General features: G+C 41.2%; 1 protein-coding gene and 1 long non-coding RNA gene across 4 annotated transcripts in view; one reads left to right on the top strand and one right to left on the bottom strand.

The window, feature by feature from the left end:
* The window catches only part of LOC127611181 (uncharacterized), a 124,461-nt gene extending 105,392 nt beyond the window's left edge, over positions 1 to 19,069 (bottom strand). Inside the window, exon 1 of the long non-coding RNA XR_007965261.1 lies at positions 18,817 to 19,069. This is a non-coding gene — a long non-coding RNA (uncharacterized LOC127611181). The remainder of the gene's footprint in view (positions 1 to 18,816) is intronic.
* thsd7ba (thrombospondin, type I, domain containing 7Ba) overlaps positions 5,254 to 20,027 on the top strand; it is a 160,040-nt gene continuing 145,266 nt past the window's right edge. For 2 of the 3 annotated variants that reach the window (XM_052081427.1, XM_052081429.1), the window contains exon 1: positions 5,254 to 5,528. The gene's annotated coding sequence lies outside the window, so the exon portion shown is untranslated. The remainder of the gene's footprint in view (positions 5,529 to 20,027) is intronic. The other variant, XM_052081430.1, reaches the window with a different exon arrangement.

Below are 20,027 nucleotides of genomic sequence, written 5' to 3' on the forward strand. Positions count from 1 at the left end.
CCGATCAATGAAACTCTGTTTTATACTGCCGTGCTTAAAAGAAGAGGATTGTTGTAGTTTGTCAGCGAAGATATCTCTTTCACGAAATCATTCCAATTCACAATATGTGCGGCAGTCAAATTAGGGTGTCAATATTAATCATTAGATTTCATATTGCGCTTCACGGAATGTAAAATATAAATCTATTGTTCTGATCGATGGCATCACAAGATTGTTGAAAACATTGTTTTATACCTCGCAAATATCAGAAACAAGATGAGAGCAACTCATAAATATTACTTTATCATTCAGAACCTTTATGACATTTACTTTTTCACCACTGAGACAGTGGATGTAAAAATTATGAATATGAGTCATATACACAAAGCAATTGTTTGTAGTGTGTTTTAATAAAATGTGTTTTGCCAGTGGAAGAAAAACAAATGGGTTATTCATTGGAATGTTAGATTGTGCTTCTTCTAGTATATGTCTGAAAATATTTTAGTGCGTCTGAAACATATAAAAAAGATTAAATAAATAAAAATAAAAACACCTTCAGCCGCCATGATCTGGAAGGGATGCTCATTAATATCGTGTGAAAACTGCAGCTCATTTTGATTTTAATTTATCGCAAGATAAATGTAGACAGTTATGATTCCTTTTCACTCTTGAGAAGTCACATTTTGCAAAATTAGCATTATATATTTTTTAATACTGTTTGAGTTTGTTTACTGTCGTGCAAATCATCATCATCATTATAAACGCCATCGTCAAATAAAGTAACGTCTTAAGGGAATATTGTTTCCCGCCAGACAGCTGTCTAACACATAGTACAATTGCTGTTACTTGTTAATTGCTGTTCAAAACCACCTTCGTTTGAAGGAGCCTGACCTGGAATCTCAGCGGAAATCAGGCAAAACAAACAAGCAGGCAAGCAAAAATAAATAAATAAAATAAATTGGTGCTGGGGGCTGGGGGGAACAACAGCAAAATTTACCAACAATAGAACAAAAGTGAGCCACACTAAATATATATTATTCTAAAATTTCCAGTAATTGATAAGACAAGACAGGACATGTCTTATGGTGGCTCTATCTGTGTCAAGCTGTTTGTTGGCTTAGCTAAGTGGTGTGGACAAATTTCTAATCCGCTGCATAGTTGGCACTAAGTCTTTGTTTTGAAAAGCATATTGAACAGAAATATGTGCAGTGCTTTGCTTCTCATGTGTTCGACTAATCGTCTGGGATTTCTTGCTGATGTAGTGAATGAAGACAATTAGCTTTTTATTTCACAAAAATAGCAGGTGAAACTTATTACCAAATTTAGATGAAGAAAACAAGACCAAGTATTTTTTTTGTTCATTGCCAACCTGTATAAACTACCAAAAAAATCCTTATAAAGAGCAAAAAATCCTTATAACATACCAAAGCATTGTATATGTCAAAATAACGGCAGAAAAAACCCACGAAATTTTCAATGATATTTATGGTAGATCTCCATAATACAATGTGTGGTTAATGTCTAATCATCATTCTACTTAGTGGCATTACTGTGTTCAGAGTTGTATTCCTGCGTTACTTTTTTCACCAATTCCAAATCATTTGGAGTTGGTGGAAAAAAGACCCAAAAATTTTCAGAATCCGAATGATTTGTGCAATACGACCATATAAGTAAGATTCACCATAAAATCCTTATGAACTATGGCTAAACCGTATGAGTTGACAGGTATGTTATGCTCACTGCCCGCTGGGTTGGTATGGCGCTCCTCACTGTTATGAGTCCAAGAAGCGGCATTTGCGCTTCCTTTGCCGTATGCACGAGTGAAGACTATTTCCAACAGGACATGGCGGATTTAAGGCGGCAACTCTGCTGGCGCCGTGCGCTAACAATGCTGTTTAGGGCTATTTGAGGAGGGCTCGTGCAAACTGGAAAATGCATCATTTGTCATTTGTTATTTTCTGCACTGGCTTGATCTATTTGCAGCTGCAAGGCAGAGCTTGTTAAATATTCCCGACATGTAAGCCTTATTTCTAAATATCAGGAACGTTTGGCGTGCATGACGTAATGAGCAAACACCACGACAGACACACTTGTGAAACATTGTCATCAGCAGCAATTGCAGAAGGCTGTTGAACACTATACATGTGCGCCCACCTTTCCTCAATATATTACATTAAATAGCTGTAAAATTGGCCACTTTAAAACAGGTTTCACTCGCAAAACAGATCTTTTTTTTTCCCCAAAAAGCAACGGATTTGACTTTCTGAACGACTCGGTGAGGTGAGGCGTTTCGGCATGCATTCGTAGCTGTATGAAGTATTTATGTCCTTGCTAGTCTGGATCACCACAGGGTAGAAATCAGATATGAATCTTATATCTGATAATGTGATTAAGTGCACGGAGACACATCGGTACGCTGTCATGATGAGCTGGGGTACGTTCCAGCCTAGGGATGATAGATTTGTTCCTGGTGTTTTGCATGTGATGTATTTATAGATTATGTGGCTGTGTTTCACCTGTTGTCTGGTACTTTCTTCCTGTTTCTGCCCTACTTCTTGCGTCACCCTGTAGCAGAGACCTTTTCACCATGACGCTACACATATATCAGGGTGAAGAAAGAGAGAGCTTTCCATCGGTAAACAAATCAGTAAAAATCAGTCAACAAATCTTCATTTCGTTATTTGACCATGGTTTGACGATTTAGAAAACAGGGTAAGAGGCTTCAGTGATGAGCTCGGCCTTCTCCACTTTTGCAATAAGTTTGAATTTGTCAGGTGTCAGTTGCAAAGAAGGTTTTGTGTGACGTAAACTGTTTGAAAGCGTGACCTAAAGCCATCACGGGATCACTGAGGGACTGTCTTCTGCTTACCCGCATCACTTTGGTTTCTGCATTTATGTCACACAAAATGTAGCATCTCAGCGAACAGAGTAATCTCCAGGTTACCTACCTTCCGGCCAAACTAAACAGTATTTAACGTTTAATGTGTTTACTGGTGTTGGCTCTGCTCAGTGATGTCATGTTTTAGTTATGTTGTTGACCTGTGGGCGGCCCGGTGGTCCAGTGGTTTGCGCGTTGACCTCACAGTGCAGAGGTACCGGGTTCAATTTCAGCTCCGGCCTCCCTTTGTGGAGTTTCCATGTTCTCCCTGGGCCTGCATGGGTTTTCTCCGGGTACTCCGGTTTCCTCCCACATTCCAAAAACATGCATGGCAGGCTGATTAGACACTCTAAATTGTCCCTGTTTTTCGTCTGTGTGTGCCATGGGATTGGCTGGCAACCAGTTCAGGGTGTCCCCCGCCTACTGCTCAAAAACAGCTTGGACAGACTCCGGCACCCCCACGCGACCCTTGTGAGGATAAAGCGGAATGGAAAATGGATGGATGGATGTTTACATGTGTTTTTGATGTGTGTGCTTGCTGGTGTTTAGTAAATACTTGGATATGACACTAGTATTTGATACTGGCATAAAATGGCAATTGGAGCTGCAGTGTAAATCCAGCATCATTGAGGTGCTTTTGTCAAGTTCTAGGTGAAAAACAGGTCACTTTGAGACTATCTATCAGTCAAGTACTTGCCGGTGAGCATTTATACTGTGTTCCAACCATCCATATTCTGTCACGTTTCTTAGATTCCATCACAGATGACTTTGGACGAGAGACAGGGTACACCTTGGACTGGTCGCCAATCAGTCACTGGGCCCTAGAAGCAAGCATTCACTTTCACATGTACTTAGTCTTCAATTAACCAAATGTCCATATTTTTTTTAAATGTGGGAGGAAACAGGACTAAGTCCAAAAACCAAAAAAATAAACCCCCCCCCCGGACCCCCACTCAAACTCATGGAGAACTTGCAAATTCCACACAGGAAGGAGCTATGACTGAACCCAGAATCACTGACCGCTGGCCCCACTCTACCGCCCAGCTATTTCCCACAGGACAATATGGCTGGCGACACAAATTTAAGAATGCTCATTTTGTGTGTGCGTGTGTGCGTGTGTGTGTGTGTGTGTGTGGCTAATACATGTTGGGGAATGATTTGGTAGTTAGAGAAGAAGGATTCGAATTCTGTCTCCTCCTCAGACTCCATTCAAGTGCCCTCCAGCTTGGCAGTGACTCCGTAATTGCTCCTGATGAGGATTGTGACACGTGAGTAGCAGTGTCCACCATCAGAATGTGACTTAGAGTGCGCCATCAGCATACCACTACATGATATAATATTATTACATTGACTTGATCACTCCAAAAAAAAAAAAGCTTTAATATACGGTAAGGTCACCCTTTCACTATGCAAACCATAGAAGAGTCGTGTGCTGACTGCCAAGCTCTGGTTATTAATCTCACAAGCAGTGAATGAATTATGTATCTTTTCAAAGAGGTTTTCACTTTTTCAAAAACCTTTTCACTGGAGCAATGTCCAACCCCCCCCCCCCCCCCCCACACACACACACCCACACCCACTCACACACACCCACACCCACCCACCCCCCCCACACACACACACAGCGAGCTAGAACAATTTTGTCCATAGCCTCTGACTGATGAGTAATATGTGATTTTGTTAGGTCAACCTTTTGTGGTTAGACCAAGGAATAACTGCAGCGAAAAACATAAAAGTCCCGGAAATGAAGTCCAACATAAAGTATCAAACTTCACTTTGTGTTATTTCTACTTTGCTGCGACTTTGTACAGTATTTGGGACAATATGAAATGTTTGGATAAGACATTCAAATTAAACATGAGACAAAAAAAAAGACAAATGAAGGTCAATATCTTCACTGATTTCGACATTTTGAAAACCTCAGTTCATCTTATCTAATTAGTTTTTCGGGTGAGTCGGAGGTTGTCCCATCTGACTTTGGGTGAGGTGAGGTACATCCTGCACTGGTCGGTAAAACTATTTTAATATAATTAGCAGTTATGGAATTCTCAAAATTACTTTTTTTTTTGGAACAGCAGCATAGAAGAAGAAAATTTATCCTGCAATAATTTCGAAAAATGGCAACGCATTGCACGAGGGACAACTTGAGAGACTGATGAGCTAAAGAGAATAAGAGAATAGAATAGGGAAAAAAAGGAGGAGCGGTAAAGATCTTTGAAGGCTGCGTCGAGTACTTGCATGTCATGCGTTTATACATACATGACGTTAAAGGGGCCGAGGGGGTGTGTTCACTTGGACAACCGCAAGAATGGCTGATTAGGAAATGATTCCTCTTAACCAATGGTTTTGAGAGAGAGGCAGATGTCATTTGGCTGAGTAGTAGCACCTCCCAGAGCCAGTACATCCTTTTCAGTGTAACGCAGCGCTGTTTGAGAGCATTGCTGCCACTGCTCTCGCCTCTCTCTCTCTTTTTTTTCAGTCTTGTTGCCTACCGACACTTTCTTTCTCTTTTTTTCATCAGCTCCTCCTGCTCCCTGCCCCCCCTCTCACTTTCTCTCTCTCTCTCCTCCCCTCCTCTCCATCCTCCTCTCCTCGGATGCTGTCCCACTTGCAGTGATATGATCTGTTACAAACAGCAGCGGAGGCAGCAGCAGCATCACCAAGATCCCAGGTAAGACCTCTTGTGATTTATTCACTTTGCATTGAGGTACCGCAACACTAGAAAGCTCATTGCTCACTGGCCGGTGTGGACAAATTGATTTCTCTGTGTTGCTCTGCGCTGTTTTGCTGTGATGAATTTGATGTTAAGCTCAGAGGGACAGTGCGAGGTAAGTTGTTTCGTACCTTTAGTGACGCGTCCAAGTGCGGCTTATGAAGTGTGGCAAGGACAATCGCAGAGATCTTGTTTGAACTGTGTGAGAGGGAAGATGAGAAGTGCCTTCGGCTCGTAGGAAGGAAGGGGATGGAAACATGCTGTAAATCAGCACCATCAAAGCTGCTGCACTGAAGGGAGTTCAGACTTGCGAGAGCGTGAGCTCAGGTTGTCGGTGTGCAAGATCAGCAGGTGTTGAGTGGACTCTTGCAATCTCAAAGCGGATCTTACGATTCACTTTAGCACCAAAAAAAGAAAAAAGAAAAAAAGAAAAGATATCAAGTTATGGATGAAGCCGACTTTAATTGGATGTGACTTCATATTCACTTATCCAGCAATCAAACCGTGCACAATCTGCCTGCCGCAACGAGATTTGATTCTCCTCTTTGTGCATTTCTCTCATCTGGATTGTAAATTGCGCTAGGGAGAACTGGAGGATATAAAGAGGCAAAAAGAATCACAGAGAGGAGACATGCGTGCAGTCAAAATGACACCGAGTGTAAATCGGTATGCACGGAACATTAACTCTTCCGGTTTGAGAAACGGGATGATTCGATGATTAGAAGTCCACTGTTGTGTGACACAGGAAAAGGTTAGGCCATGACAAAGGTGACATTGTTATTCGGTGATATTTATCGCATTTACCAAAACAGCCACATAAGATTTTGAATCTTTTCAATTTGCATTCAATTGGTGTTAATGTGTTTTTTTTCTTCTCTTCTGCTTTTTATTAAAACCAATTTAAACTTAGTCAAGTTTAAATTAAAAAACGGGGCAACTGAAATTGTCCGCTAAATTCGTGGTGTCACTTGACTAATGTGTTCTTGGTGGTCTGGTCGGCCGGCTGGAATGCCTCCAATTTATCTGCGGGGGCTCAGGAAGATGGCTTTTGCAATAATGATTAATGTGAACATTGTTGGTTTGATTAAAGGTGGTCTTTTCTGATAAGTAATCTGTGATCTAAGCTCTTCTAATGTTCCGCCGTCTGCCGTAAAATAATCTACACTGATGCATGAAAATCAAAGCTGAAAATGGCTGAGAGCAAAGTTGCATTAAGTCTCATAAGTAATACAGCGGTGCTCTTATATTTCATTCATGGCGGAGTTTATAGTGCTCTCTTGGACTGCGGGGAGAAATGAGAGAAATAGCTCTGTGATGTGAAAAGACATCGCTTGTTGAGGTGAGACAACGCGCAGACAATGGAATCATCTGGGACTGGGGCGTCTTCTTTACGTAACTTCCACTGGACACATTTTTACCACACTTAACACTGTGTTGCGGCTTGGATGATGATGATCCAACACCCACTGCACAGAAAGTGTTGGTGTTTGCTTTTTTTTTTTTCTGATGAGATGTATTGTACCAAGATACATTGGCCTCTTATTTGTTAGTCTATAGTACTTTGTCTCGTGTGCAGAAAACAAGTCTTGGTACTTGAAATCTCTTGTGCGGCAAGTGGTATTCCCTTCAGTTTGGGTTTATAAAATCTTACTGATATTGTACCATCTTCGCCTTGAGATATACTCACTTATTAAGTAGGATCCGTTGTGGTTGTCTCCAAGCCAGCATTTCTTGTTGCATCCCACACGTTGCGTTCTTCAACAGCACTCAGTTTCTTCAGATGAAAATGCGACATACTAGAGAGCGTCTCATTGCGATAAATAAAACAATTGTCTCTTTGAGGAAAAGGAAGCCGTCTCTCAGCCACTCGCCCGATGCAGTCTTTGTCATTAACCCAGCACTCAGCAAGGGACCCAGAAAAGTATCTGAGTTTTGCGGAAATTAGAGCTGGAGAGATGGGAAAAGCTGGTGCCTTTTCAGTCCACTGAGGGTTCTCTTGCTGACAGCTCCACTCTGTCTTTTTTTTTTCTGGCTGGTTGTGAGTTGCCCCAGGTGTGACAAGCAGCCGGGGTAATGGGGGACGTTTGACAGATGCATATTTCCAACCTCGAATGCTTCATACAAAGAAGATAGACGGCATGAATTCAGGCTCAGCGTGGGACAAACTGTGGGGTTGTGAATCACACGAATGAGTAGCCCGCCTCGCTGTTCAATTCATATGACGGGAATCTCACAACCCTTCCACGTAACTAATTGCATCCTAGCCTGATTATTGATTGAAATACTGTGGTTGTGGTTTCGTATCAAATTACCACAGGCTATGTGTTACTTTTACAGTCGCCGACTGATGGGAACGACGGATCTTTTCACTGTCCCGAATCACCACAATCAGTTAATTAAAAAGAGTCATTCAAAAGATTAGTTCACCGACTTGTTCAGTCCTCTTCGATCATTCCTTTCATGAATGAGCCCCGGGGTTCACCTTCCCTCTGGAGCATATTCATTTGGTGGTGCGTTCGCAGGCGGTATTACACGGGCAGCTTGACTCAGCGCGGACAAATCTGTTCATGAGCTGCTCACGTTCAATCAGAGGATTCGTTCATTTCAACGTATTGCTCGCAAATGACACGAAAAAAAAATCTGGAGCATGCGCCTGTGCCTCTGTACACATGGCAAAGCATTTGTTTTATTCATGTGATATGGGAGGAAAAAGGTTAGTCCAAAATCTGGCAAAAAACAACAAAAAAACAAATCTTTGCTGAATCTATGACACAAAAAATGACCTGACAACTTCCAAGAGGAAAAAAAAAGCTGCATTTAGGAGACAACATCAGCAGTCTGACTTGAAATACGGCATTTTGACTGTAGCTGATTCTCACACACTGTATAATACTGGCTGTTTGGCAAAAGGCTCACAAATGAATGAAACCTTAAAACTGCGCCCCCCCTCCAAAAAAAAAAACTCACAGAATTGTTTGCATCCTGTCTTTCGGAAGTGGGGTTTTCATTATCTCCCATTACCCCCAAGATGGTGCTCGTTGAAGAGAAGCAAGCACAGTACTTCCACTAATCACAACAATTACATTCGGTGAAATGGTGCATTGTAATTTTGAGGATTTTTTTCTTAGGCGGCCTATCTAAATATTGCTTTTAATGATGGTGCAAAAAATGTGGAGGAGTGCTGCGTGACAGCAAAAGATAATTCGAGACTTATCAATACGTTCTACACTTGTTGGCCTGACCCTTTCACACAGTACCACATTCCAGAGTGGACTAATACCAAGATCGACTCTGAATGGACCAATTGCTTTCAACATGGTACGGTGAGCAAATTGTGAGTGTCGGGTCTTTTTCGTAGCCCCACCCCCCCATCCCCATTAGGCCTCAGACATGTTTTCTGACACTAGCCAGCAAATTGCTGAGTCGACATCATCCCCCCCAATTCGGCCTGGAACCTTTCAGACAGAACAATGGCACCGGATAAATTTTGAGACAAAGCCAGCTTTGGTCGGAAATGAAAAAGGGACTTTGACAGTAATTACTCTTCGAATCATTGTCAATCAAAAGACTCGTTGATCTGAGCATATTATAATTGCATCAATTTAGGAGATTTTGTATTTACAAGTTGTCACTTGATCCTGTTATTTTTGCTCCGTGTCTGAGGTTCAGATATGCTGCATCCTCGAGTGAAGTGAATACACAATGGAGCAATTGAATGGGACAAACAGTCAAACACACAAATGGAAAATGACCTGTCCTCCACCGGCTCGTCTCAGCTTGCGAGCACCAACCGATTCGACAGTCATCTGTCGTTCTGGCAGCACAAAGCACGCTGCCGCCATCCAACCCTGGTCCCGGCCAGCATCACCGTAAGGTTCGACATTTCGTTTATCCGCCTGAACAGCCCAATAAAACACTTTGTGCTCGGTATTCAGGCCATCCCCTTAAAAGGCCATCCATGGTGCCTCGTGGGTCATTACTGTCTCTTGCCTGGGTCCTCCACACTCGTGCAAACCTTGAGCCCTAACAGCATTGTAATGACCGGAGATCTGTCGACGACCAGACCTGGGCACCCTTGGTCTAGCTCCTAGACCAAGTGTGCCCAGGTCCTAGACTCTAGGATGTACCTTGCCTTCTACCAGTACCAACAATGTGATCGGCGTCAGTTCCCCAGAAATTAAACGTTTGTCTAATATGAGTTCACTCTCACTGAATTTGTACCAGTGTGTGAGACTTTATGTGCGGATTAATCTTTTATAAAGCTATCCGGCCACATTAATGGGAGCCAAGGCAACAAGATTATATTGCATTTCATTCAGTAGAGCACAGTGAGTCTTTGAAAACACAGTGTATATGGCAAAGAATCTGTTCAAAGAACTCCCTCATGCAACAGAAGTGTCCATTGCCGTCTCTTATTAATTATTATTAGATTATTATATTATTTCACCTCACATTTTGTTTTATTTATTTTTTCCCTCATGGAAGATGTCATCAACATTTAATGGTTACGGTCTATAGTCTTCTATAGGGCTTCAGCCTGGCTTTTTTTAAGGAATGCAGTTTTCCCAAAGCTTAAATGTTAGCAGTGCAAGTAGAAAATATAAAGGTGACCACTGTGAATTAACTTGCAAAGTAAATATTCACATTTGCTCTCTTTTTCGCTATTACTGTTAAATGCTTCCAGAATACATGCAGGAACTGTGTGTGAGCAGATGCATTATTTCGTCTTAAGGATGTTGATGGAGAAATATGGGTCAGAAGGAGTTGCAATGTGTCTTTGTCAATCTGGAGAAAACCTGTGACAGGGAACCCAGACAAGATATTTAAGTGGTACTACATGAGGAAGAGGAGTGGAGGAGATGTACAGTATGTTTGAATGGTACCAGAGATGAGGGTATGAGGGTAGCAGAACAGTGTCGAGGTGTGTCGTAGGTGTGACAGAGGAATGGAAGGTGGAGGAGGGATTGCATCTCCTCTTTGCAATAGTGATGGATAGGCTGACATATGAGGTTAGACTGGAATCACCAAGGAACACGATGTTTGCATATGGCGTTGTCATCTGCAGAGAGCAAGTGGCGGATCATTTCGAAAGGTGGAGGCGTGCGCTGGAACAGGAGAGGAATGTAGATTCGAGTTAGAGGAATTAGAGATGTCGAGATGGAAGAGCGAGGCTACAAGGATAGGACATAGTGAGGGGGAAGGACTTCAAGTACAGTCCTGAGCAGCAGTGAGTTCGGAGATCCACGCAGGTTGGAAAAGGTGAAGGTCAGGGCCGTTAAGTGATAAAAGAGTCCCGGATGAAAGGGAATGTTGAAATGAAAGTGGTGAGGCTGGCCGTAATGTACGAACTGGAGACAGTAATTCTGAAGAAACGACACGAAGCAGAGCTAGAGGTGGCGGAAATTAAAATGTTCTTTCGAAGTCGCCAGGATGGATAGGATGAGAAATGAGATCATCCGAGGGACAGCCAAGGTTTGATGTTCTGGGGGAAAAAGTTATGAGACAGAAGGGTCATGAGCATGGTGCTGCCCGAATAGACAGCAAAAGGCAAACCGAAGAGAAGGTTGATGGACGTAATGAGAGAAAACACGAGGGCAGTTGGTCTCAGGGAGGAAGATGCAAACGAAAGAAATTGACTTTGTTGAAAAAGGGATTATATTCTGTGGCTAACGGGACAAGAAAACGAAGCTAATACTTACACCTACACCTATACCTTATCAATATCAAACCTTTGAACATTTCCAAATCCCAATGTATGTCATTGTTTTCATCTTTCCGTCAGCAATAGGCCCCCATGAGCAAATGCCATCATACAAAAGAGCATTATGCCCTTGAATAGTTTCATATCACCTGTGCAATCATTCAAGTAAGCTCGAGAATTATGCTAATCGTTTTCACCCAATTTCACTTTAATAATGCTTCCTAATAGCGTAAACGTTCCTTGAAAAGCTGTCTTAATCAAATCACGTATGCATATTCTTTTGACTACTGCTTGGCTTGATGACCTTGTTTATTTGCTGCACCGACACTGCAAGGATTTGCAGTGTCCGCTTAAATTATGATAAGTTTATAGACTACAAACAACCCTTCAAAAGTAAACTGAAAAATGATTACCTTGGGGCTAAGAAAAAATAAATCATCTCTCTGCAAAAAAAGGTATTTAATATTCTATTCCCCCCTGGGCTCTCTGCGCTGATATCAACTTGCGTGCAGAGAGCAAGAGGAGGCAACGTGAATGTATGAGAGTGTGTATGTGGTACAGGTTACATTTCTCTCATAAGGTGCTGCTTATATGAGCTTTTAATTCATATTCATATTTGGAAGACCCAGCCCGACAAAAGCAGAGAGCTTCACTGAAGCATAACATTATTTCACCTTTGATAACTTTCAGAGTTATTCCAATAAAAGACTTTATGATTTTTTAATTGGGAGTTTTGAATGTACATGATCTTATTATTAAGTGGGGCATGTTCCTTGGATTTCTAAATTCAACCACTCTTAGTTGTTTTGTGTGGTAAAACAAGGAATGGAGAGCATTTTGTGATGTATTTTTGTCAGAATGCTAAAAAAAATCTTTTGGGGAAAAATGAGTAATGTTGTGACATGTTTGTTGTTGACAAATAAAATGCTCTCGATAAAAGAAAATGTACTTCTAACCTGTGATGGCTTCTAAAAAGGCTTTTTAGTATTATTATTATTTTTTTTTGTAGGGGCAACGTCAGCATGGATTTGTTGTGGCATCCTCATCATCGCAAGCATGACCAGAATACTAAACCCCAATGTGGTTTAAAACTAACATTTTGGGAGTGTGATTCACTTTGACCAGCAGCCATTAAACATCAAATAGTTAGTTACAAATACTGCTTACTACATTTGACCATTTTACATTCAGAGAGTTGTCACAGACAGTTTTTCAAATACGTACGATTATTTATGGATATAAAAGACTGATTAACGCTCAATTTATGTTTTCCACGGAAAACTGTGTGAAATGGGGAAGAAAGACCTCAGCAAAACCAGCAAAACTCCAAAATATTTGAAAAAAAAATCTGCCAATATTTGCCGGTGTCGAAGTGGGACGACTGTATGCAGGGGTTAACTGTAGTTTTAAGTTGTAATTTCACCAATCATAAATAGATGGCAGGCATGTGCCAGTGTACTGGGTCTTACAGTACCGTACACTGCAATGTGAGGAGGCCTAATATACTCTTGTGGATTCGGAATTACATGCAGAATAACCAGAATGCAGAATACAATATTCAGTGAGTTGATTTTTGTCAAAAATGCACAAAAATGAGTTCGTGCATTTAATGTTCGTTTGATATTCAGCAGTTTTGTGCTGTCCTAGGATAGTAATTTTTCTTTTAACTTTGACTAGATTTGCACTTGAAAATTACAGCGTGTGAATATTTAGTTGTTTGCTTTCAGCCCTTTGTTTTTGGGCTAGAATACCGCATCTTTTATATCTGCATTGAAAAATGGTTCATGAAGTTTGAAATATTTCGAGCGCATATTTCTTGTTTGGTCGTCTGTGGCCCCCTGAGTAGCACTGATGAAAAAATATGCCCCCGCCATCATTTAAGTTGCCCGTTCCTGAAACAGGCAATTATTGGAAACGATTTGAAAAAAACTGCAATGCATCAATTTTCTGAACAATAACTTTGCTGTCTTATCACGTCAGATAAGTACTGGACTCATAATCTATTTTGAAGATTATCAGATGCCTTTTAGAAATTACTTGTTAAAAGCTGCAGTAGATTGCTCCATTCCCGGTGGAAGATGTGTGGGTGGGTATATTTTCCATGGAGAAAATATTCAGACAGAAACTGGGAACTGCTATCATATGTAAATATAGTTTATGCATAAACTAAATCAATGACTTTGAATCATCTTTATCCCAAGAAACACATGTCAGGTTGAATTAATGTTAAAACGTGTAAATGCTGATTTGTGTGGACTGAATTTTATTCCAAGATTTTTCGATTTAAACATGATTGTGAAGTGGTTATTGGTATTACAAAGGAGATATATTCATTTCGTTGGTATGGACAAATAAGTCACCCGAGAGCTTTAAGTTCAAGGTGAAGGTCAGGTCACTCCGAGTCACCCTTTTGTGGCGCTTAAAAGAGCAAGGTCCGTTATTTGCATGATGTGTGCTATAATTATTTGTATGTCAGCAAAGGTTTCAGTCAGAAAGCATATGCACATATTCAGGTTCAACTATATGGACTATAATGATGAAGATGCACTTCTTAAGTAGTCAGTCAGTGAGTGTTTAGACGCGACCCCTTCGCAGGTCCCTTAGTGCCCCTTAGCTGCGAGATACTTTGGACAATTGTATGCTTCAAACTTTTGTCTGTTCCAGCCGGCCTCTGCCCTTGTGTACAAATCACGATCGATGAAGTCTCTTTTTATTAATTTTTTTTTTTTTTTTTGGAACGAGGTGTGAAAGAACAACAGCGATTGTGAGCTGTTATGTAGTGTCTAAATACTTATGTACCGTCATTATAAAAAATCTACACACCCCTGTTTCAATACCAGGTTTTCGTCGTGAAAAATTTGAGACTGAGATAAATCATTTCTAAATCGTAAAGACTACACAACAGAAAGGATGTGATGGCCATCTGATAGATCGATAGATAGTATATCTTGCTGAATGTACAAATAGTTTCTTTTCTTCTCGATGTTTAATATTCAGACAATCCTCCATCCACTCATCCATTTTCTAATCCGTCTGTCCTCACGATAGTGGCGGGCGTGCTTGAGCCTACCCCAGCTGTCTTCACGCAGTAGGTGTGGTATATCCTGAACTGGCTGCCATCCAATCACAGGGCACACACAGACAAACAACCACCCGCACTCATACTCACACCAAGGGACAATTTAGAGTATTTCATCAATCTGTCGTGCATGCTGGAGAAAACCCACGCTGGCATGGGGAGAACATTCAAGCTCCACACTGGTAGGCCAGAGCCAGAATCAAACCTTGCACCACTGCACTGTGAGGCAGACGAGCTAACCAGTCATCACCGTGCCGCCCTCAGACAAACCTGAACCATGAATAAATTGCTTTGTATACCGGTAATTTTCATATCGGTATCTCTTCAACATTTATGAAAAAAAAGGCAGTCATCGGAGTTATTATTCGGACAAAAGAATCGTGCTGCTCGGCTTTTGGAACACAAGCATGTTTATCAGTCGTTTGAATTTGTTGACTTCCAGCACCCCAAGCAGTTTTCAATTACAATAACTGCCCTGCCCCTCTCAGAATACAAAGTATGGCTGCAGCTTGCCTTATCTCAGGGGATCCTTGTCAAGTAGCTGCCTTATTTGTCTTTCGCTGCTTCCAGCTGGCCACATGGTTATTCTTTGGGTGTTAGATGCAAGGCACTTGAAGAGGCAGTCGCAAATCCCTGGCACAGGGCTGTCAGCCCGCTGGCCTTTTGCTTAGATCTCCTTCTTCCATCACCCCTATTAACTCTGGATCACTGGCTGTATTCACTAAATCTTTCCTCCAGTAATAGAATTAGTGTTATGTTTTTTTTCCGCCTCCCCCCCTTGATAGGGGCTCTTTTTTAAAGTTGTCCATCCAGATCTCCTTTTTCTGTTGACATTTTCTTGACTTGACTTTTTTTGTTTTTCTCCAGCTGCCTTTTAGATGTCACTGGTAATTACACCTAATGAGAAAAGAAAGGAGTAGTTCACCTGAAGAGAAAACATGACCTCTGGTGAAAATATACAGCTGCGGCTTTTGATGTCATAGAAATGTGCAGCTGCAGTGAGTCGCTCGGGTTTCACTTTGATATCCAGCAACCACCTTTTTGTGTTCCATTGGTTTCGAAACCGAGGCTATTTGACATGATTGCATGCCAGAAATAACAACTCGCGAGTACTATATAGGGCGGCCCGGCAGTCCAGTGGTTAGCACGTCGGCTTCACAGTGCAGAGGTACCGGGTTTGATTCCAGCTCCGGCCTCCCTGTGTGGAGTTTGCATGTTCTCCCCGGGCCTGCGTGGGTTTTCTCCGGGTGCTCCGGTTTCCTCACACATTCCAAAAACATGCATGGCAGGCATATTAGACGCTCTAAATTGTCCCTAGGTGTGAGTGTGGACGTGGGTGGTTGTTCGTCTCTGTGTGCCCTGCGATTGGCTGGCAACTGATTCAGGGTATCCCCCGCCTACTGCCCGAAGACGGCTGGGATAGGCTCCAGCACCCCCCACGACCCTAGTGAGGAACAAGCGGTTCGGAAAATAGATGGATGGATGGAGTACTATATAAAAGCGCAGTCTGATTCGGTAAAGTCATGAGCGTGTCATCGCAGCTGAGTCGCTTTTCAGAGAAAAAGTTATTTTAAGTGAATCACTTTTCAATGCCACTATTGCTCCTTGACGGACCTGCCGTGATAAGATGCTACAAATGGGATTTTATATTTTAAAGCTCTTTTTCATGACTGACCATTTGGCACGAAGTTACAATCTTGCTCCTGCAAATTCATGTAGGTATTTTAATGAATATTTAAAGCCCATGTATTAATGCAGCATTCATAAGTGGATCAAGGCTGTAAAAAAAAAAAAAAAAAGATATTCTCACTCTGATCATTTATCACAGTGGCTCGGCATTCATATGCCAGACGCTGCAAGTAACATGATGTTCTCTTTAATTTGTTGCTCTTCTGACACATTCACAAGTTAGAACACAAGAAATGTCAAAGTACCGCAAGGTTGTTTCTTTTCTCTTTCTTCCCATATGAAACTTTTTTTTCTTGTTGTCAGACAAATGTCAGTTCTTCCTCCAATTACAGCACTCAACAAACTAATTTGGTAGAATACCTTGATTTTTTTGTTTTCCCTACTACACTATATTTAAAAAAATATAGTGTAGTGCGTGACAACATTTCTCTGCTTTGTTCACACCGTGCTTTGCTAATTATTCAGTTAAAACTAATTGCCATCCACATTTCTGGAGCGACCGTGTATGTAAACAGACAAACACCCACGCAAGCAGTTAAATGCTTTTCAACAACCCTCACATTTAATGACATCGGGAAGAATGTTTTATATAGCATAAGTACTTTTGTGTAGCGATACTCACTGTGGCGACAGTAATAACCAACTGCCAACTTTGTGATTAATGTTTTTGCCATTTCTGGGTGTTCTCCTTGGGTATCAACACAGCTGCTGCATGTCCATGAAAGCTGGGGAAAATTAAAGGGACTTATTTGAGAAACCTTCGCCAAACATGAGGGATATTGTCCTGATTAATATTCGAGGCTCAAAAAAAAATATATATATATATATATATATATATATATATATATATATATATATATATATATATATATATATTTATTTATTTATTTTTGTGCAGTTTTGTGGATAAAAAACAAGCAATTTTGTGGAGCATATATATATATATATATATACCGTATATATGTATTTTTTTGCAGATTAACAATCCCAGGGACCTGAGGAAGGGTATTATTAAAAAAAAACCCATGAAAATATAACGCCTATTGATGTACTGTATATATATATATATATATATATATATATATATATATATATATATATATATATATATATTCATTCATTTATTTTCCGAACCGCTCGATCCTCACTAGGGTCGCGCGGTGGAGTCTATCCCAGCTGTCTTCAGGCAGTAGGCGGGAGACACCCTTGATTGGTTGCCAGCCAATCGCAGGGTACACAGAGACGAACAACCATCCACACCCACACCTAAGGGAAAATTTAGAGTGTACAATCAGCCTGTTTTTGGAATGTAGGAGGGAAACGGAGTACCCGGAGAAAACCCAGGCAGGCCCGGGGAGAACATGCAAACTCCACACTGGGATTGAACCTGGTACTTCTGCACTGTGAAGTCGACATGCTAACCACTGGACTACCGGGCCGCCTTCAATCTATCTATCTATCTATCTATCTATCTATCTATCTATCTATCTATCTATCTATCTATCTATCTATCTATCTATCTATCTATCTATCTATCTATCTATCTATCTATCTATCTATCTATCTATCTATCTATCTATCTATCTATCTATCTATCTATCTATCTATCTATCTATCTATCTATCTATCTATCTATCTATCTTTGCACAGTATATCAACATCCATGAACCTTTTATCAACAGTAAGAGAGTATTTTTTGTTTCTTATTTTCACGTTGCATCTCACAGCAAACTGTATTTAATTTCTCCAAACTGGTTTGAAAAAAATCTACTTGGAAGTAATTTTGAGAACATTTATTCTGCAAACCTGAAAATAAAAATTCAGGACTCCATTGGAAAAACAAACACTTATATTTTTTGACATTATAAATAGGGCGGCCTGATGGTCCAGTAGTTAGCGCGTTGACCTCACAGTGCAGATCCCAGCTCCGGCCATCCTGTGGGAGTTTGCATGTTCTCCACTGTGTGGGTTTTCTCCGGGTACTCCGGCTTCCTTCCACATTCCAAAAACATGCATGGCAAGCTGATTGGACACTCTAAATTGTCCATAGGTGTGAATGTGACCACGGATGATTGTTCGTCTCTGTGTGCCCTGCAATTGGCTGGCAACCGGTTCAGGGTGTACCCCGCCTACTACCTGAAGACAGCTTGGATAGCCTTCAGCACCCTGCGCGAGCCTAGTGAGGATGGATATTATAAATATTTTATACTATATTACTATTCTTGTACAAATTTAAAATCAACCCCAAAGGCTCATGCATTAAATTAACTGTCAAAAATGAACTGTAATTGTAGTTTGTATTACAAACGTAAAATGGAGTTTCAGTTAGTTTATTATTGTATTTATGATTTTATATATATATATATATATATATAGGGCGGCCCGGTAGTCCAGTGGTTAGCACGTCGGCTTCACAGTGCAGAGGTACTGGGTTCGATTCCAGCTCCGGCCTCCCTGTGTGGAGTTTGCATGTTCTCCCCGGGCCTGCGTGGGTTTTCTCCGGGTGCTCCGGTTTCCTCCCACATTCCAAAAATATGCATGGCTGATTGAACACTCTAAATTGTCCCTAGGTGTGAGTGTCAGTGCGAATGGTTGTTCGTCTCTGTGTGCCCTGCGATTGGCTGGCAACCGATTCAGGGTGTCCCCCCGCCTACTGCCGGGAGACAGCTGGGATAGGCTCTAGCACCCCCCGCAACCCTAGTGAGGATCAAGCGGTTAGGAAGATGAATGAATGAATGAATATATATATATATATATATATATATATATATATATACTGTATATAGGCGGCCCGGTAGTCCAGTGGTTAGCACGTCGGCTTCACAGTGCAGAGGTACCGGGTTCGATTCCAGCTCCGGCCTCCCTGTGTGGAGTTTGCATGTTCTCCCCGGGCCTGCGTGGGTTTTCTCCGGGTGCTCCGGTTTCCTCCCACATTCCAAAAACATGCGTGGCAGGCTGATTGGACGCTCTAAATTGTCCCTAGGTGTGAGTGTGAGTGCGAATGGTTGTTCGTCTCTGTGTGCCCTGTGATTGGCTGGCAACCGATTCAGGGTGTCCCCCGCCTACTGCCCGACGACAGCTGGGATAGGCTCCAGCACCCCCCGCGACCCTAATGAGGATCAAGCGGCTCGGAAGATGAATATATATATATATATATATATATATATATATATATATATATATATATTATATATATATATAGCAATTTAACATGCACAATAAACAGTAAGACAAATCGGTAATAAAGGCGGTAGAAAGCACCAAACAGTAAAATCAAGAACAAATCTAAGTCATGCTGAGTATGTATATACCGGTGTATATATATATATATATATATAAATATAGCAATTTAACATGCACAATAAACAGTAAGACAAATCGGTAATAAAGGCGGTAGAAATCACCAAACAGTAAAATCAAGAACAAATCTAAGTCATGCTGAGTATGTATATATATGTGTACCTCTTTTATATATATGTACTCAGCATGACTTGATGATGATTTTACTGTTTGGTGCTTTCTACCGATTTGTCTTACTGTTTATTGTGCATGTTAAATTGCTCCATGTACAGCACTTTGAATGCAGCGATGGCTGTTTGAAAGTGCTCTATAAATTCTGTTGAGTTGAGTTGAGTTGTATCTTGATAGGCCACTGCTCTTGGCTGACGAACATCATCAATTACTTTCCGCTTCCGAGTATCCCTCCTGCCTGCTTTTTGGGGTCCACCACCACCGCAAACGTGACAACAAGCATTACAGGTAGCCCCAGTCTGATGAAAAACTTGACTTTCGAGTGCTTCTGCTTCCATGTTGGAAAAGTTTAGACGCAAATTATACTTTGTTTGTCTGACATCAAAAAAAGAATTAAGAAGCGTAATTGTCAGGCCAGTAAACAAATGATTTTTGAATCGCATGACTGTGAACCACCTCTCGAACCCTCCCCCCCACCCACCCTCATTATGACTAAATATATCATGACACTGATTGT

This window comes from Hippocampus zosterae, chromosome 12 (genome assembly GCF_025434085.1).
Source record: "Hippocampus zosterae strain Florida chromosome 12, ASM2543408v3, whole genome shotgun sequence".
Lineage (NCBI taxonomy): Eukaryota > Metazoa > Chordata > Actinopteri > Syngnathiformes > Syngnathidae > Hippocampus > Hippocampus zosterae.